A 17,265-nucleotide genomic window follows, 5' to 3' on the forward strand; every position below is an offset into this window, starting at 1 on the left:
GTTTTATTGTCAAAAAGACAACAAATAGCTCCCATTGCGGCACAGCAGAAACAAATTCGACTAGTAACCATGAGATTGCAGGTTTGCTCCCTGGCCTCAATCAGTGGGTTAAGGATCCAGCATTGCTATGAGCTGTGGTATAGGTCGTGGACGTGGCTCAGATCTGGCGTTGCTGTGGCTGTGGTGTGGGCCAGCAGCTGTAGTTCCGGTTTGACCCCTTGCCTGGGAACCTCTATATACTGCAGGTGTGGCCCTAAAAAGCCAAAAAAAAAAAAAAAAAAAAAAAAGATAAAAAATTACAAGTGTTGGTGAGAATATGAAGAAAAAGAGAGCCTTCTTGCACTGTTGGTGGTGGGATTGTAAATTGATGCAGCCACTATGGAAAACAATTTGGCGATTCCTCAAAAAAATTAAAAATAGTACTACTATATGATCCAGAAATTCCACCTCTGGGTATTTATCTAAAGATATGGAAGCAACCTAAGGGCCCATTGATAGATGAATGGATAAAGAAGATGTGGTGTGTGGGTGTGTGAGAGAGACAGAGAGAGAGAGAGAGAGAGAGAGAGAGAGAGAGATGGAATATTACTTAGTCAGGAAAAAGAATGAAATCTTACCATTTGCAACAACATGGATGAACCTAGAGGGTATTATGCTAAGAGAAGTAAGTCAGAGAGACAATGACAAATACTGTTTGAATTCACTTATATGTAGAACCTAAAAAACAAAACAAATAAATAAACACAACCAAACACAAACAGCATAGATACAGAAAACAGAATAAACAAAAGCAATAGCTGTCAGAGGGGAAGGGAGTAGGGGGGAAGAGAAAAAGGAGAGGGAGATCAAGAGTTGCAAACTTTCAGTTACAAAATGAGTCACAGGTATGAAACATACAACATGGGAAATACAGTCAACAATTACATAATAACTTTTGTATGGTGACAAATGGTGGTCATTTTGAATCACTTTGCTATGTACCGGGAACAATTATGCTTCAAAAACAACAAACAAACTCATAGAAAAAGAAATCAGAATTGTGGCTTCCAAAGGTGTGAGTGGGAGGGGAAATTAGATAAAAGCAGTCCAAAGGTGAAAACTTCTAATTATAAGATAAATAAGGAGTTCCCATCGTGGCACAGTGGTTAACGAATATGACTAGGAACTGTGAGGTTGCAGGTTCAACCCCTGGCCTTGCTCAATGGGAAAAGGATCTGCTGTTGCCATGAGCTATGGTGTAGGTCACAGACGCAGCTTGGATCCGGCATTGCTGTGGCTGTGGTATAGACCAGCAGTTGTAACTCAGATTAGACTCCTAGCCTGGGAACTTCCATATGCTGCAAGTGCGGCCCTAAAAAGCAAAAAAAAAAAAAAAAGAAAGAATAAGTTTAGGAGTTCCCGTTGTGACTCAGCAGTAACAAACCCAGGTAGTATCCATGAGGACTCAGGTTCAATCTCTGGCCTCGCTCAGTGGGTTAAGGATCCTGTGTGGCCACAAGCTGTGACATAGTTTGCAGTTTCAGCTCAGATCTGGCATTGCTGTGGCTGTGGCATAGGCTGGCAGCTGCAGCTCCAGTTCAACCCCTAGCCTGGAAACTTCCATATGCTGTTGGTGTGGCCCTAAAAAGAAAAAAAAAAAAAAAAAGGATAAAAAGTTCAGTTAGGAGTTCCCTTGTGGTACAGTGGGTTAAGGATCGAGTGCTGTCCCTGCAGTGACTTAGGTTGCTACTGTGGTACAGATTCAATCCCTGGCCTGAAAACTTTTGCATGACATAGGCGCAGCCAAAAAAAGATAAATAATGAAATAAAAATACGTTCAATTAGGAGTTATTAACATTGTGTCAATATCCCCAAATATGATACTTTCACAAGCAAATAAAATTCCACCTTGTTAAATAACGCAACTTTCTGGAGTTCCCGTCGTCGCTCAGTGGTTAATGAATCCAACTAGGAACCATGAGGTTGCTGGTTCAATCCCTGGCCTTGCTCAGTGGGTTGAGGATCCAGCGTTGCCATGGGCTGTGGTGTAGGTCGCAGACGCGGCTCAGATCCCATGTTGCTGTGGCCCTGGTTGTAGGCCGGCAGCTACAGCTCCGATTAGACCCCTAGCCTGGGAACCTCCATATGCCGCGGGAGTGGCCCAAGAAATGGCAAAAAGACCAAAAAAAATAAAAAATAAAAATAACGCAACTTTCTATCTATAAAAGAAGCTAGAAAAACAAGAATTACATTTCCCCTTAATTTTTCTCTTTTTTTTCAAATTTCAAAATTTCCAGAAATTTTACAACTTCAAGCCCATCATTTTACATATTTTAAGAAAATATATTTCCTGTGCTGCAAAGGATTTGGACCTATCCAGTTTAGCCAAGACTCATGGGTGTCTGCTTTCTTCCCCGGTGAAACCAAGCAGGACCCTGCGGGGATCCAGGGCACACAAGCTTGTCTGTGTTCCCCATTTCTTGTTTTTAGGGATTAAGCTTCAGCCTCCACCAACTTCCCCGAGTTCCAAAGGACAGGTTCAAACAGTTGCTAATCAGGGAAGGGAGGGGATACAGAGACAGGGGAGGAGCAGTCAAGAAACTCTGGTGCAGCCTAGGGGCAGAGTCCTGGTTCCTCTTTAAGGAATATACATAACAATGTCTTTGAGATTTTCTGCAGACCTAAAACACCCAAGAAATGAAAGCCAGAGAGGAGGACCACCAGAACCAGTCCCGGAGCCACTAAACAACAACTTCGAAGAAGAATGAAAGCTTGCATTTACCCAGATCCTTATCTGTGGCCGTTTTTCACTCCCAAACTATAGAACCACCTTCTTCTAATTTCTCCAAAAGGAAGGCACAGTCTTTAGGGCATGAAACTGCTGTGACTTTCTTTGCCTGGCAAATCAATGAAGCAATTTTTTTCTCCTTCGCCCAAAACTCTGTCTCCGAGTTTCTATCCTGCACCGGTTGACAGTTTCGGCCACCCCACCCTGTCGTGTGCAGTAAAGGAATGTGATTACTGTAGATTCTAGAAACAGGTTAACGTGTTGGTAGTGATTTTGGCATTTTGTTTTTACCTCTCTTCTCTGTCAAACACAATCACAATCTGACTTCCGTATCCTTCCGTGTGCCTGTTCCTTCAGGACTGAAGCCTCCCTCTGATTCATCTCACTTCCGACGTCTGGTGTTTGATGCTCACAGTGCTGCTTCTCCGGTGACGTTCCCCGTCCCTCCCACCCCTGTTTCTCTTCTGCTCCCACACCTGAATTCCTGAGCTCAATTCACCGCTTTGGAGTGATGAACTCGTTACTGATCAGATTGACAACAATAAAATTCCAACTGCGTGGAAGTGGGTGCAGTTTATGAGTTCATGTAAACTGATGCATGCTTCTTGGAAGACAATTGCTCAGTATCTATAAAATATGAAAGGCATATACCTTTCAACAGAACTTTTTTTTTCTTTTTTCTTTTTTTTTTTTTTTTTTTGTCTTTTAGGGCCACACCAGTGGCACACGGCATATGGAGGCTCCCAGTCTAGGGATCCAATTGGAGCTACAGCTGCTGGCCTACGCCACAGCCATTCTGGATCCAAGCCTGTGACCTACACTGCAGCTTGAAGCAACTCAGGATCCTTAACCCCCTGAGCAAGGCCAGGGATCAAACCTGAGTCCTCATGGATACTAGTCTGGTTCATTACTACTGAGCCACAATAGGAACTCCAACAGAACCATTCTACTTCTAGAAATCTATGCTACAAATGTACTTGAGCCAGTACTCCAGGTTGTGTTTCAGAGATGTTAAATGCAGAACTATTTACAGTCATGAAAAATTGCAAAGAACCTGAATGAATTTGAATCAAGTTGTTGCATTTTCTGGTAGTTCTACTTCTTAGGTAGTTCGTCCTTACACTGTGTTGAAATCTGCTCACCAACACTTCCACTCCTGGATCCAAGGTTTCCCTCCCTAAGGCTTCACAAAGCAAGTCTAATCTAAAGTCAAGTCATTAATTGTGCGGGTGCGGCCCATATACTCCATGGGTTCTACAGGTCAAAGTTGGGATAGAGTATCTGAAAGCACACTTTAGATTACCAGAATTTTCAGAGGCCCAGTTAGATAGAGCAAGAGCCTCAAAACAAGCCAGCAATGGTTACAACACACTACAGTCTCACAGAGATATAAAAACACCCACAGCTATCAAATTATTTACATGATCACTCTCATCAGTATTACTCACTGAGTGAAATTATTTGCTGTACTGACTACTTTCTTGTTCATTAAGCAAAGATCATGCAGGTTTCTTGAGCTAGCTTTCATGTTGACTTGATTTGATGTTCTGTTTCACCTCCTCCTCATATCTGCAGCAAGTGGCTGCCAGCATTTCGTTGAAATCATGCGCGCGCGCGGGCGCACGCACACACACACACACACACACACACACACACACATTCAGATCAAAACTGAGTGGCACCGCTCTGAAATGTTCTCATCCTCCTCTTAGGGAAAAACTGGAGTAGATTGTTATAAAGAATGTTGGAAGATGGAGTTCCTGTCGTGGCGCAGCGGAAACGAATCTGACTAGAAACCATGAGCTTGCAGGTTCGATCCCTGGTCTTGCTCAGTGGGTTAAGGATCCGGTGTTGCCGTGAGCTGTGGTGTAGGTCACAGACATGGCTCGGATCCCACGTTGCTGTGGCTGTGGCGTAGGCCGGCAGCTGCAGCTCCGACTTGACCCCTGGCCTGGGAACTTCCATATGCTGTGGGTGCGGCCCTAAAAAGCAAAAAAAAAAAAAAAAAAAAAAAATGTTGTAAGAGTAGAAAAGACCCATAGCCTTCTGCTTAAAAATGGAGATGTTCCATCTGCACACTAAGATCCAAAGACCTTCCCTTCATGGTTTGCAACTCTTCTTAAGAAAAGGAAGAGTGGCAAGAACTGTCCTACTTCTGACTCTTCCTGCTATAAGCATTGCCTGTGTAATGAATCATGGAGCTAGTGTGTTGACCAAGCACTAGAAAGGGCAGGGCTATGCTCCTTTACCCAGAACTGTCATTTGCCTCTTAAAAAAAACCCTCCCCAGCCTTTTCTTCTGCACCCTCCTGCCCTGATCATTCTCCCATCACTGAGATGTCAGAGGAGACCTGCAGAGCCCCCAAGCTGTAGTGGTAACAAACAGGCTTGTCACCATTCTTTGAGGAGCACCATTCCCTGTGCTTGGCACTGTGAAGACCCCAGTTCTACTCCCCTCAATATCTTACAGAATTAGGAGTTCCCATCACGGCTCAGTGGTTAACGAATCCGACTAGGAATCATGAGGTTGCCAGTTCGATCCCTGCCCTCGCTCAGTGGGTTAAGGATCCAGCATTGCCGTGAGCTGTGGTGTAGGTCGCAGATGCAGCTCGGATCACACGTTGTTGTGGCTCTATCGTAGGCTGGTGGATACAGCTCTGATTAGACCCCTACCCTGGGAACCTCCATATACCAAGGGTGTGGCCCTAGAAAAGACAAAAATATATATATCTTACAGAATTATTGTACGAATCAAGTGAAATTATACAAGTTGCCATAATAGTGAGCACTCACTGTGTGCCAGGTTCTAGCCAAACTCCTTTATGAGCATTCTCTTCATTGCCTCTTGCAACAACTTGTAAGGTGGAGTAATAACATCCCCACTTTTTGGATAAGGAAGCTCAGGCTTCCAGCGTAACTTTCTCAAGGTCATACAGCTGGTGAGGAGAAGGCTGGAACAGGAGTCTTTGGAGGTGTCTGACTCCAAAGGCCCTGTGTTATTTCTATGCCTGTGATCTCTACGTAACAAGGCTCAGGAAGTGTGCATATTTATTTTGGTTATTTTCATCCTATCCTTCCCTCTTCCTTAACCTCCCTCCTCTTCCCCCAGCTCCCAAACAGACCCAGACTAGACCCTGGAAGTCCCCAGATGGGAGCTATAGAAGAACTGGCAGGTCTCCAGCCCTAAGGGTGGGTCCAGGAATCCCCACCTCTCCCACTGCTGCCACAGGGAGTCAAGAGGGAGACAGGCAAAGAGGGAAGGAAAAGGATTTGCTTCTCTGAAAACCCCAGGACTAAGTCAGGCTCACCTTCGCTTCTTCATCTCACCAGGAGAGAACTGCCAATGCCACCAACCTCAGGGCAACCCTTCTTTGGCAGAAGAGCTTTTCAATCATTAGCTTGTGCTGCTTTCCTAGCTGCATTGCAACAAGTAGGTTTCAAATATCTGAATTGTTTTTTTTTTAACAGCTGGCCCCACCCATTCATTGGTACCAGGCGGGCCCTTGCAGAGGCTGAGGCCAGCCTTGATGTGGCCAGGGTGCCCAGGAGGCTGGGCGGCAGGCTGAGCTGGGTGTACCCAATTGCTGCCCAGCTGGGCCTGGTGGGGAGGATTTTGGTGGTGTTGCTAGGCAACTGGAGTAATTGGAGAGGCCACGGATTGGGCTTCTGGGCCACAGAGACTAATAGCCTCCTTCATCACACTGCAAACCATCATTATGCCCCATTCCAGGGGACTGCAGCAGTCTCTCTGTGGTTATAGCCTGAAAGAGGGCTTTTTTAGCTACAGAAATTAAGAACCAGCTTTTCAAATTTACGGTTGATGGTGGTGGTGGTTTTCTTTTTGCTACATCTCTGAGAATACACTTGAAATAAATAGGCAAAAGATTTTAAAACAAAATGACGACAAAAAAAAAAAATGCCTTTGCAAATTCATTTTCCCCAAAGTTTTCCTTCTTTCTAAAGCAAAGCACACTTGCCCTCAATCATGAAGGCAACCACAGTGGAGACACTGCTTCCGGAGGTGCCTGCATGCCCACTCTGTGTTAAAAGCTTCTTCCTGGAAATCCCACAACTGTGGCTGTGCTTCGGGGTGGGGGGACCAGGGCCTTGGTCATGTACAAGTCCTCTCAGGGAAATAATTTCTTTGTATCTCTCCCATCCGAAGACAAGCATTATAGCCCCTGCTCAGTCTACAGAATCACTTTCACTTGTATTATTTTGATGACTCCTCCCAGCTGCCATGTGAAGAAGATACCACTTTTATTCCCATTTTATAGATGAATGATTCAGGCAAAAAGAGGCACCCATGGGTACATACCTACTCACAGCAAAGCCAGAGCACAGCCCCATCTTCTGAGGCCAGATCCTGGGCCAATCGACTATACCATATTGACTCTCCATGGAGCTTTTTAAGATATTATATATAATATATATTTTTGTACTCTACTGTAATATGAATAGTAGTAATAATAAATAGTAATAAAAATACACACTGGTGTAGAGACACAAAAACTTCTGTGTCTCATACCATCCTCCTCAACACATCGTCCTTGAGTGGTGGGTTTAGCTTTTGTTCTTTTTTTTTTTTCTTTTTAAGGCCACACCTATAGCATATGGAAGTTCCCAGGCTAGGAGTTGAACTGGAGCTGCTGCTGCAGGCCTACCTCACAGCCACAGCAATGCCAGATCCGAGCCACGTCTGCAACCTACACCACAGTTCACAGCCACGCCAGATCCTTAACCCACTGAGCAAGGCCGGGGATCAAACCCACATCCCCACGGACACTATGTTGGGTTCTTAACCCTCTGAGCCACAACAGGAACTCCCCTCACCTTTTTTTTTTTTTTTTTTGGCTGCACCCACAGCATGTAAAAGTTCCCAGGCCAGGGATTGAACAAGCATCACAGCAGTGACCCAAGCCACTGCAGTAACAATGTTGGATCCTTAACCTGCTATGCTACCAGGGAACTCTGTAGTTGGGCTTTCAAAGCTGCCTCATGCACACCAAGGAAGGGTCTGGAAGAACTCCCAAAGACAGCCACACTACCTAGGTTAATAGACCAAGCACATCAGAGCACAGGACTAAGGAAAATTCTGACTCTCCTTAACTCAAGGAGTTGGCTCTGTTGTTTTTTGTTTGTTTGTTTTTGTCTTTTTTTTTAGGGCCCACACCCGCAGCATATGGAAGTTCCCAGGTGAGGGGCTGAATCAGAAGCTATAGCCGCTGACCTACACCATAGCCACAGCAACACCAGATCCGGCCACGTCTGTGACCTACACCACAACTCAGGGCAACGCTGGATCCTTGACCCACTGAGGGATCAAACCGTGTCCTCATGGATGCTAGTCGGGTTTGTTAACCACTGAGTCACAACAGGAACTCCCAAGTTGGCTCTGTTTGATAGCATTTCAGTCCCTTAAGTAAGAAGGCAGAATCATTGCTTTCATTAGATAGTTGTTGGTACTTTCCAAAATGGCTTTCACTGCCTCCTCTACAATGTTTCTTAAATAATGGTCCATTGATAATGACCAACTGTGCTGATTTGCATGGGACTAGGGATTTCTTGGGGTATGGGACTTAAGGTGCTAAAATCAGGACAGTTCTGGACAAACCGAGGACAGCCGGTCACCCTGTCATAGACCACTTGCACCTAAATCATCTGGAGAAGTCAGGTGAGGATGGCGGGTTCTTTTTTTTTTTTTTTTTTTTTTGTCTTTTTATCTTTTTGCCTTTTCGAGGGCCGCTTCCCACGACATATGGAGGTTCCCAGGCTAGGGGTCGAATTGGAGTTGTAGTCACCAGCCTACGCCAGAGCCACAGCAACTCGGGATCCGAGCTGAGTCTGCAACCTGCACCACAGTTCACGGCAACGCTGGATCCTTAACCCACTGAGCAAGGCCAGGGATCAAACCTGCAACCTCATGGTTCCTAGTCGGATTCGTTAACCACTGCAACACAATGAGAACTCCAGGATGGCAGGTTCTAACACTAAGAAAGTGGTTCTCAACCCTGGGTACACTTCAGGATTATCTGAGGAGACTGTAAAACAGCGTTGTGGGAGTTCTCTGATGGCCTAGTGGGTTCTCTGATGGCTCCTGCAGTCTCACGGGTATGGCTCTGGTTGCTGCTGTGTGGTATAACTTCGATCCCTGGCCCAGGAATTCCCACATACTGCCTGTGTGGCAAAAAAGAAAAAAAAATACAAAAGAAAGAAAGAACCTGAACAAATATTGCAACTCTCATTAAAAAATGAAACAAAAAACAAAAAAAACAACAAAAAAGAGTTCCCTTCGTGGCTCAGTGGTTGATGAACCTGACTGGGAACCATGAGGTTGAGGGTTCGATCCCTGGCCTTGATCAATGGGTTAAGGATCCGGCGTTGCCGTGAGCTGTGGTGTAGGTCGCAGACAAGGCTCGGACCCCACATTGCTATGGCTGTGGCTGTGGCCGGCAGCTACAGCTCCTATTAGATCCCTAGCCTGGGAACCTCCATATGCCACAGGTGCGGCCCTAGAAAAGACAAACTGGCGTCCTTGTGGATACTAGTCAGGTTTATTAACCAGTGAGCCATGATGGGAACTCCAATAACCAATGAATTCTGATGTGATGTGCATAGTCATTGGACAAGCATGCCCTGAATGTCTTATATATGTTAGGCTCTGGAAACACACATGCACGCATGCAAAAAACAAAACAAAACAAAAGCAAAGCTATTTCCTGTTCCCCAGGCCCTCCCTATCCAGTGGGGAATAAAGACCTATAAACTGTTCCAACACTATATATATAGGCGCTCCCCCCCAACCCCAGGGGATATGTTCCAAGTGCCCCAGTGGATTCCTGAAACTGCAGAGAGCACCAAATGCTATATATACACTACATTTTTCCTATACGTACATATCTATGATAAAGTTTAATTTATAGGAGTTCCTGCTCCGCCATAGTGGGCTAATGATACGGCTCATCTCTGTGGTATTGCCAGTTCGATTCCCAGCCCAGCACAGTGGGTTAAGGATCTATCTGGCTTTGCGCAGCTTCCACAGATATGGCTCGGATTCAGTCCCAGGCCAGGGAATTTCCAAATATCGAGAGTGTGGCCAAAAGCAGAAAGAAAAAATAAAGTTTAATTTATAAGTTAGGCACAGTAAGACACTAACAACAAAAACTAATAATAAAATAGAATAATTTAAATATACTGTAATAAGGAATTCCCATTGTGGCTCAGCGGAAATGAATCTGACTATTAACTATGAGGTTGCAGGTTCAATCCCTAGCCTTGCTCAGTGGATTAAGGATCTGGTGTTGCTGTAAGCTATGGTGTAGGTTGCCGATGTGGCTTGATCCCGCTTTGCTGTGGCTGTGGTGTAGGCTGGCAGCTGTAGCTCTGATTAGACCCCTAGCCTGGGAACCTCCATATGCTGTGGGTGTGGCCCTAAAACGCAAAGCAATAAAATAAAATAAAATAAAATAAAAATTCTGTGAACAGAGTCTCTCACTCTCTCTCAAAATGTCTTTTGTTGTACAAATGCAATAACTAAACACCAGGCACTGACTAAACACCGTGCACTGACTCTAACTTTGGCAGTTCAAGGTGTGACAGCAAAACTAGCACCAATTTCTTGTTCCTGCTTCACATTTTCACAGGTAGATTTGTCCTTACTGTAGATCTTAACAACCTTAACATACAAATTTTTTTTTCCTTTCCTTATTAAGTCAAGCGTGTTCCCATTTTCACGTACTAGAAGCCCATTACAGCTTCTCAGTGGTATATCTGAACCGCCAGCACCACTATTCTTGTGCTTTGGGGCCATTATGGAGCAAAATAAGGATGACTTGATCACAAGCACTGAGATACTGAGACTGATAACTGAGTCTGCTCCTGGGAGATCAGGCAGGATACATCGGACAAAGAGATGATTCACAGCTCTGGGAGGGACAAAGCTGGACAGCTCAAGATTCCATCATGCTACTCAGAACAGTACACAATTTAAAACTTATGAATTGTTCATTACTGGAATTTTCCATTTAACGTTTTCAGACCAAGGTTGACCTCGGGTAACTGAAATGAGGGAAAGCAAAACCGCAGGTGAGGGGGGTTAAATGAACTGTGGTTTAGATTTAGAAATGGGTCAGCATCATCAAGGCAGTTGTGGTCATTCAGTTTCCAGAACCCCAGTGTGGTCAATTAAAGACAGAGCATATTACCCGCCATTCCTCCACTAAAAGGTGAGTTTGTTTCCCTCTCTTTGAATCTGGGCCAGCCCTTCAACACAGCAGAAGTAGTATTGGGTGCCTCCCAGGCAGCCCCACTTTTGTTCCTCTTGGAATGCTCCCTCTTTGATGTCTGACACCAACCAAGAAGGTTGACCTACTCTGAGGCCACCATGTGCTGAGGAAGCCCAAGCTTCTCTTACGGGGAGAGAGGCCTCGTAGAAGAGCACCAAGGTGCCAGACCTGTGAGTGAAGCCTTCTCGGCCCCTCCAGCCCAACTCATCCACCAACTGGACACAGCCAAGGGAATGACCCCAGCTGACACCACACTCGGCAGAACTGCTCAGCTGAACCCAAATTGCAGACCCACAGAATCATGGCAAAATAACAAGGTTGCTGTTGTGAACTACCGCATTCTATAGTGATTTTTCACACAGCAACAGCTACCGCCACACCTCATGAGAACTAGAAGAAAACATGACGTCCCAGACCATTCTGCATTTTGGGTGACATTGTTCATCTTCACGGCCCTCAGCAGAGCAGACTGCAGATGTCTCACCTGAAACAGCCTCCCAGTTAGTCTCCATCTCTCTTTCCATTCCTGCCCCGCCTCCAGTACAAAACAAAACACAGCCATGCGTCTGAGTACATCAACTCTCTGCTTAAGAATCCTTCAGTGAGGAGTTCCTGTTGCGACTCAGTGGTTAACAAACCCAACTAGTATTCACGAGCATGCAGGTTCCATCCCTGGCCTCACGCAGTGGGTTAAGGATCTGGCATTGCTGTGAGCTGTGGTGTAGTTGCTGGGGCTGTGGCATAGACCAGCAGCTACAGCTCCAATTCGACCCCTAGCCTGGGAACCTCATATGTCACAAGTGCGGCCCTAAAAATATATATAGTCCTCCAATGACTTCCCATTGTCTTCAGGATAAATACAGGATCCTTGCAATGACTGATAAGTCCTGCATGCCCTAGCTCCTGCCTCTTTGTAGCCTTCTACCACTTTCCTGTAATATCTCCAGGGGACACCCCGGAGCCTTCTTTCTGAGGCACACACCAAGCTCTCTCCTGCCTTGGGGTCTTTGCACCTGCTGTTCTCTCTGCCTAACACTTTCTCCTCCACCCCCCCACCCCAAACCCCAAAACAGACACTCAGGGCTAGCTCCTTCATAACAAACTGTGCGTGAAGCCTTTTCTGGCCTCTCCAAGGTGGTGGCCCAGCCTTGGCCCATCCCATATACGCTATCACATCCCCCTGCTTTCTCACTTTCGGTGCTTACCACTATCTAAAATTATCTAGTTTATTTATTTGTCATCTGCCTCTTCCCATTAGAATATAAGCTCCAGGAAAGTAAGAAACGCTTTTTACTCCATCTAAAGGGGCTTATTGGGAGTTCCCGTCATGGCTCAGTGGTAAGGAACCTGACTAATATGAGCCCTTGCCTGAGAATTTCCATATGCTGCAGGTGCTGCCCTAAAATGAACAACAACAACAAAAAAAAGTGCTTATTAGGTATTTGCTGAATAAACCACCAATGAGTGGAATAAGGAAGGAAGGAGGAAGGATGGAGTAATTGCAATGACATTACTGCAGAGAGCCCTGATCTGTTTTGTGACCATTTTACTAATTTACTCTAATGTAGGTATGTTGTCCAAAGTAGATGTTGCATGTTTCATGTCATGCTGATTTTTTCTAAACCAATCATTAAATGCCATCACATAAGAGAAATTGTAAACGATGCCATGCATCACATAATGCAGCAGCTAAATTGGAGCGTTTTTATCTGAGACCTAGGACATGGGCCATGCTAAATAAGAAGACTAAGAACAGGAGTTCCCGTCGTGGCGCAGTGGTTAACGAATCCGACTAGGAACCATGAGGTTGCGGGTTCGGTCCCTGCCCTTGCTTAGTGGGTTGACGATCCGGCGTTACCGTGAGCTGTGGTGTAGGTTGCAGACGCGGCTCGGATCCCGCGTTGCTGTGGCTCTGGCGTAGGCCGGTGGCTACAGCTCCGATTCAACCCCTAGCCTGGGAAACTCCATATGCCGCAGGAGCGGCCCAAGAAATAGCAACAACAACAACAAAGGACAAAAAGACCAAAAAAAAGACAAAAAAAAAAAAAAAAAAAAAAAAAAAAAAAAAAAAAAGAAGACTAAGAACAGCAGGAGTAAAAACCACGGCATTAGGTCTTCTTAGATAAGATGAACCCTGCTCTGGCAATTCACCAAATTTTATCTGGGAGAAAAAAAAAGCTTCTGATTTCATTAAGATTTTCTGTGATGTCCTCTGCAGGCCAGCGATTTCATGACATTGCTTTTTTTTCTTTTTTGGCCATTTTTGGGCCCCAGGATCCCTAACCCACTGTGCTGGGCGGGGTATGGAGCCTGCCACCCAGTGGCTCCCAAGACACCACTGATGCCCTTGAGCCACAGCGGGAGCACCAATAATGGTAGCTTTCTAGCTTAATTTGGCAGCTACATAGTAACTCAATTAGCAGAATAAATGAATCGCAAACTATAAGCTTAATTTTCAAATGTGTAACTACCCTCTGTGGAAAATATAAACATCATTTAAAAAATCTGAAAATTAAAAAAAATTTTAATTAAAAAAAATAAAGAAAACCCCGGTTCATGCTCCAGTTCTGCCCTGCTTACCTCCCAGCATGCCACTTCACCTCACCTGTCAGGATTCTCGTCCCCACCATACGGCACACTCATAGTGACGCCACACACCTGTAATCGTCACACTTGTTGTTCATGAATCCCCACAAGAATTTTGGAAAAGCTGTGTGACTCTCACACATTTTTAAGTCAATAACTGAAATTACTTTTTACAAATTAAAATTCATTCCAAGACAGAACTTTTTGGCATAGTCTTTATTAGAGATATGCTTTAGATATATTTTCTTCCAAACCTTGGAGCTACAGATTTAGTTTGTTCAGTTTATGGAAAATGTTTACGATATAATCCAGTTGTCACAAGTCCTCACTGTCAACCCAATCAGCCAAACCAGAATAATTTTCTGTCTATAACTGAATCTACCTTCATTATTTTTCCTTGTTGCCTTTAAGTCTTTTTTTTTTTTTTGGCGCACCTGAGGCATATGGAGGGTCCCAGGCTAGGGGTCGAATCGGAGCTACAGCTGCCAGCCTACACCACAGCCATAGCAATGCAGGATTCAAGGCAGTTCTGCGACCTACACCGCGGCTCACAGCAAAGCCGAATCTTTACCCCACTGAGCGGGGCCAGGGATGGAAACTTCATCCTCATGGATGTTAGTCAGATTTGTTTCCAATGAGCCACAACAGGAACTCCCAAGTCATTAATTTTTTATTGAGGTATACATTGATTTACAGTATTATATTTGAGGTGTACAACAGTGATTCAAATTTCTATAGATTATACTCCACTTTTGTGGCCACACACCCACGGCATGTGGAAGTTCCCCAGTCAGGGGTCACACAGCAGTGACAATGCCAGGTCCTTAACCTACCAGGCCACCAGGGAACTCCAGGTTATAAAATAGTGCCTAGATTCCCTGTTCTGTACAATAGATCCTTGTACCTTATTGAACACATAGTAGTCTGAACCTTGATATCCTCCCCCACCTTGCCACTCCCCCAACCTCACCCCATTGGTAACCACTAGTGTCAGCCACACTGAGCCACTAGAAATTCTAGCTCCCACTCTCCACTAGGTCTTTTCACACGCATCTCCCTCTCCTAGAATATCTCACCTCCCTAATTTGTTCTGCTAAAGTCTTAACACCTCCTCTGTATAGCCTTATTGGACACCTACCCTGTGCCTGCCACCGTGCTAGGCACGGGATGAACAGTGACGAACAAAGCAGATATAGTAGAATTAAATGCCCCTCTTGGAGTTCCCGTCGTGGCTCAAGGGAAATCAATCTGACTAGTATCCATGAGGATGCAGATCCCTGGCCCTGCTCGGTGGATTGAGGACACGGTATTGCCATGAGCTGTGGTGTAGGTCACAGACACAGCTCCAATCTGGTGTTGCTGTGGCTGTGGCATAGGCTGGCAGCTGTAGCTCCAATTCTACCCCTGACCTGGTAATCTCCATATGCATCGGGTGCGGCCCTTAAAAAAAAAGACAGAAGTGTGCTCTTTCCCACTTGGGTGAAGCAGCCCAGAGCAGGAGATGCACAGGAAGTGAGAAGCCCATGTCTCAGAGATGGGAGCAATGATGATGCCCTTTTGTTCGAAAGATACAAAAGAGATACAGAGAAACTTGAAGGACAGCAAGGAGGTGAACAAAGCACATGGAGTCTGACCTAGATTTGAATTCTGGATCCACCCACTACTTTTTCACCATGTGACCTTAGGCACATGCCCTCATCTGTTTCTATCTTCATTTCCTCATCTGTAAAATGGGCCTAATAATAATTGAACAGGGTTGTGAGTAAATGAGATTCTGCATGTAAAAGCCTGTAGCTTGAGGCCAGGCAGAGTCTGGTTTTTGGAATTGGTAGTTCCCATCATTTGCTAGATGTGAGTATGCAAATTCAAAAATGCAGCTGGACAAGGAGTTCCCGTCATGGCTCTGTGGTTAACGAATCCAACTAGGAACCATGAGGTTGCAGGTTCAATCCCTGGCCTTGCTCAGTGGATTAGGGATCCAGCGTTGCCACGAGCTGCGGTGTAGCTCACAGATGCAGCTCGGATCTGGCGTTGTTGTTGCTGCAGCTCCAATTAGACCCCTAGCCTGGGAACTTCCATATGCCATGGATGCAGCCCTAGAAAAGACGAAAAACAAACGAACAAACAAAAAATACAGCTGGACAGCCTCCATTCCCTCCAACTGGAGGTCCCAGCCCAGTCCTCGTTCTCACCTCCAACTGGTAGGAGGCTCTTTCCCCATTCAGCCCCGGCCCTTCACCACCTCCCCCTTCACTCCTGGCTCAGCGTTTACAGGCCCACCCAAGAGCCTTCAAGGCCAGGGTGGTCCCATACCTCCACCTGCGGATGGACGGGAAGGTAGCGGTTTCAGAGGGGCGGGGCAGGAAGGGGGTGAAAGAAGAGAAGAACACAGATGTTTATTGAGGCTCCACGGTGTGCCTAGCACCCGGCTTGGTGCTCGTCATGTGTCACCTCATGTCACCTTCATAACAGTACCATTTACAGATGAGGAAACTCAGGCTCAGGAAGAGGTGGGATAGGCATCCGAGTGTCTCCATGACTCGGAAATGAGTTTCCACTCTGCCACGCTGTCCACCAGCTTACAGATAATTATTGCCCCTTTGTGAAATAAATTTCGGTTTTCTTATCCCCAGGAAGAACGGAAATCGTGTGTCCCACCCCTAACCCCACTCAGATAATCCAGGCTCATTCTCAACCAACAAACAAACAATAGAAAATGAAAAGTGAACATAATCCCTCAGACACCGGTACCAGGAAGGAGAAAACACATAACCCTGGAAACTCGACTTGCAGGAAGAAACCAAACTGTCTGCCAGGGCTGTGGTCTCCAGGGACACAGATCAGGCAGCCCAGGAGGAATGGCTCAGCTGGAGGGCCAAAAAAAAAAAAAAACTGGGGGGCAGGAGTTGGGGGCAGGTTCCTGGGGAGAATGGGACGAAGGGAGAGAAGGAAGGCCAATGATTGACCAGGGCTGGGAAGAGCAGTGGGTTACCTGGTCCCTGCGCCCTGGACCCTGTGGAGGGGGAGCCAAAGACAGCCCCCTGCCTGCTGGCCCCACATTTTAAAAAAGAAAGTAACAGAATCCCAAGCAGCGCCTCCTAAAAGCTGCTCCGGAAGGAGGTTACCAAGGGAGTGTCCCACAGCTGGCTCGGGGCCTCGGGCTCTGCCGGCTGCTCCCCATGGAGGGCTGGTCCCTCGGCTCCCGGCTCCCACGCTTACCTCGGGAGGCCAAAGGGTGTCCCAGGCAGAACTGGCTGCTCCTTGAGTTCCAGACGTCCTGGGTCAAGGGGCTGCCTGAGCTGCCCCGGAGTTCCTGCCCTGCCGGGCACTCCTAGGCCCCTCCCCAAGTTAAAATCCTCCGGACAAGTTCCCGCCCCGCCTGCCCGCCCAGCCCCAGGGGAGGGAGCCCAAGGAGATCCTCTCCCAGCCCGATCCGGGCCTGGGCCGGGCCAGCCAGCTCCGCAGTCTCAGCCCTGGGCTGGCCCTGGATGAATGAGTCGCCTGCTCTGCCTGCCTGGGTCTGAGCCAGTGCGCCTGTGACCACCTCTTTGCTCTTTCTTCTTGGCCTTGGCCCTGAAGGCCAATCCTCCTGCAAAGTCCTACCCTCCTGGGTCTCCTGCCCGCTGTT

General features: G+C 46.4%; 1 protein-coding gene across 3 annotated transcripts in view; it reads right to left on the reverse strand.

Annotated features, from left to right (window-relative positions):
• The window catches only part of RHBDL2 (rhomboid like 2), a 41,814-nt gene extending 24,821 nt beyond the window's left edge, over window positions 1-16,993 (reverse strand). For 2 of the 3 annotated variants that reach the window (XM_005665240.4, XM_084958252.1), the window contains exon 1: window positions 16,857-16,993. The gene's annotated coding sequence lies outside the window, so the exon portion shown is untranslated. 3 annotated transcript variants of the gene reach the window in all.
• Window positions 16,994-17,265: the final 272 nt, after the last annotated feature.

The sequence above is a fragment of the Sus scrofa genome, chromosome 6, assembly GCF_054392235.1.
Source record: "Sus scrofa isolate SSC_HxYL_T2T_F1_AM1 chromosome 6, Sscrofa_HxYL_maternal_Yorkshire_Landrace_v2.0, whole genome shotgun sequence".
Lineage (NCBI taxonomy): Eukaryota > Metazoa > Chordata > Mammalia > Artiodactyla > Suidae > Sus > Sus scrofa.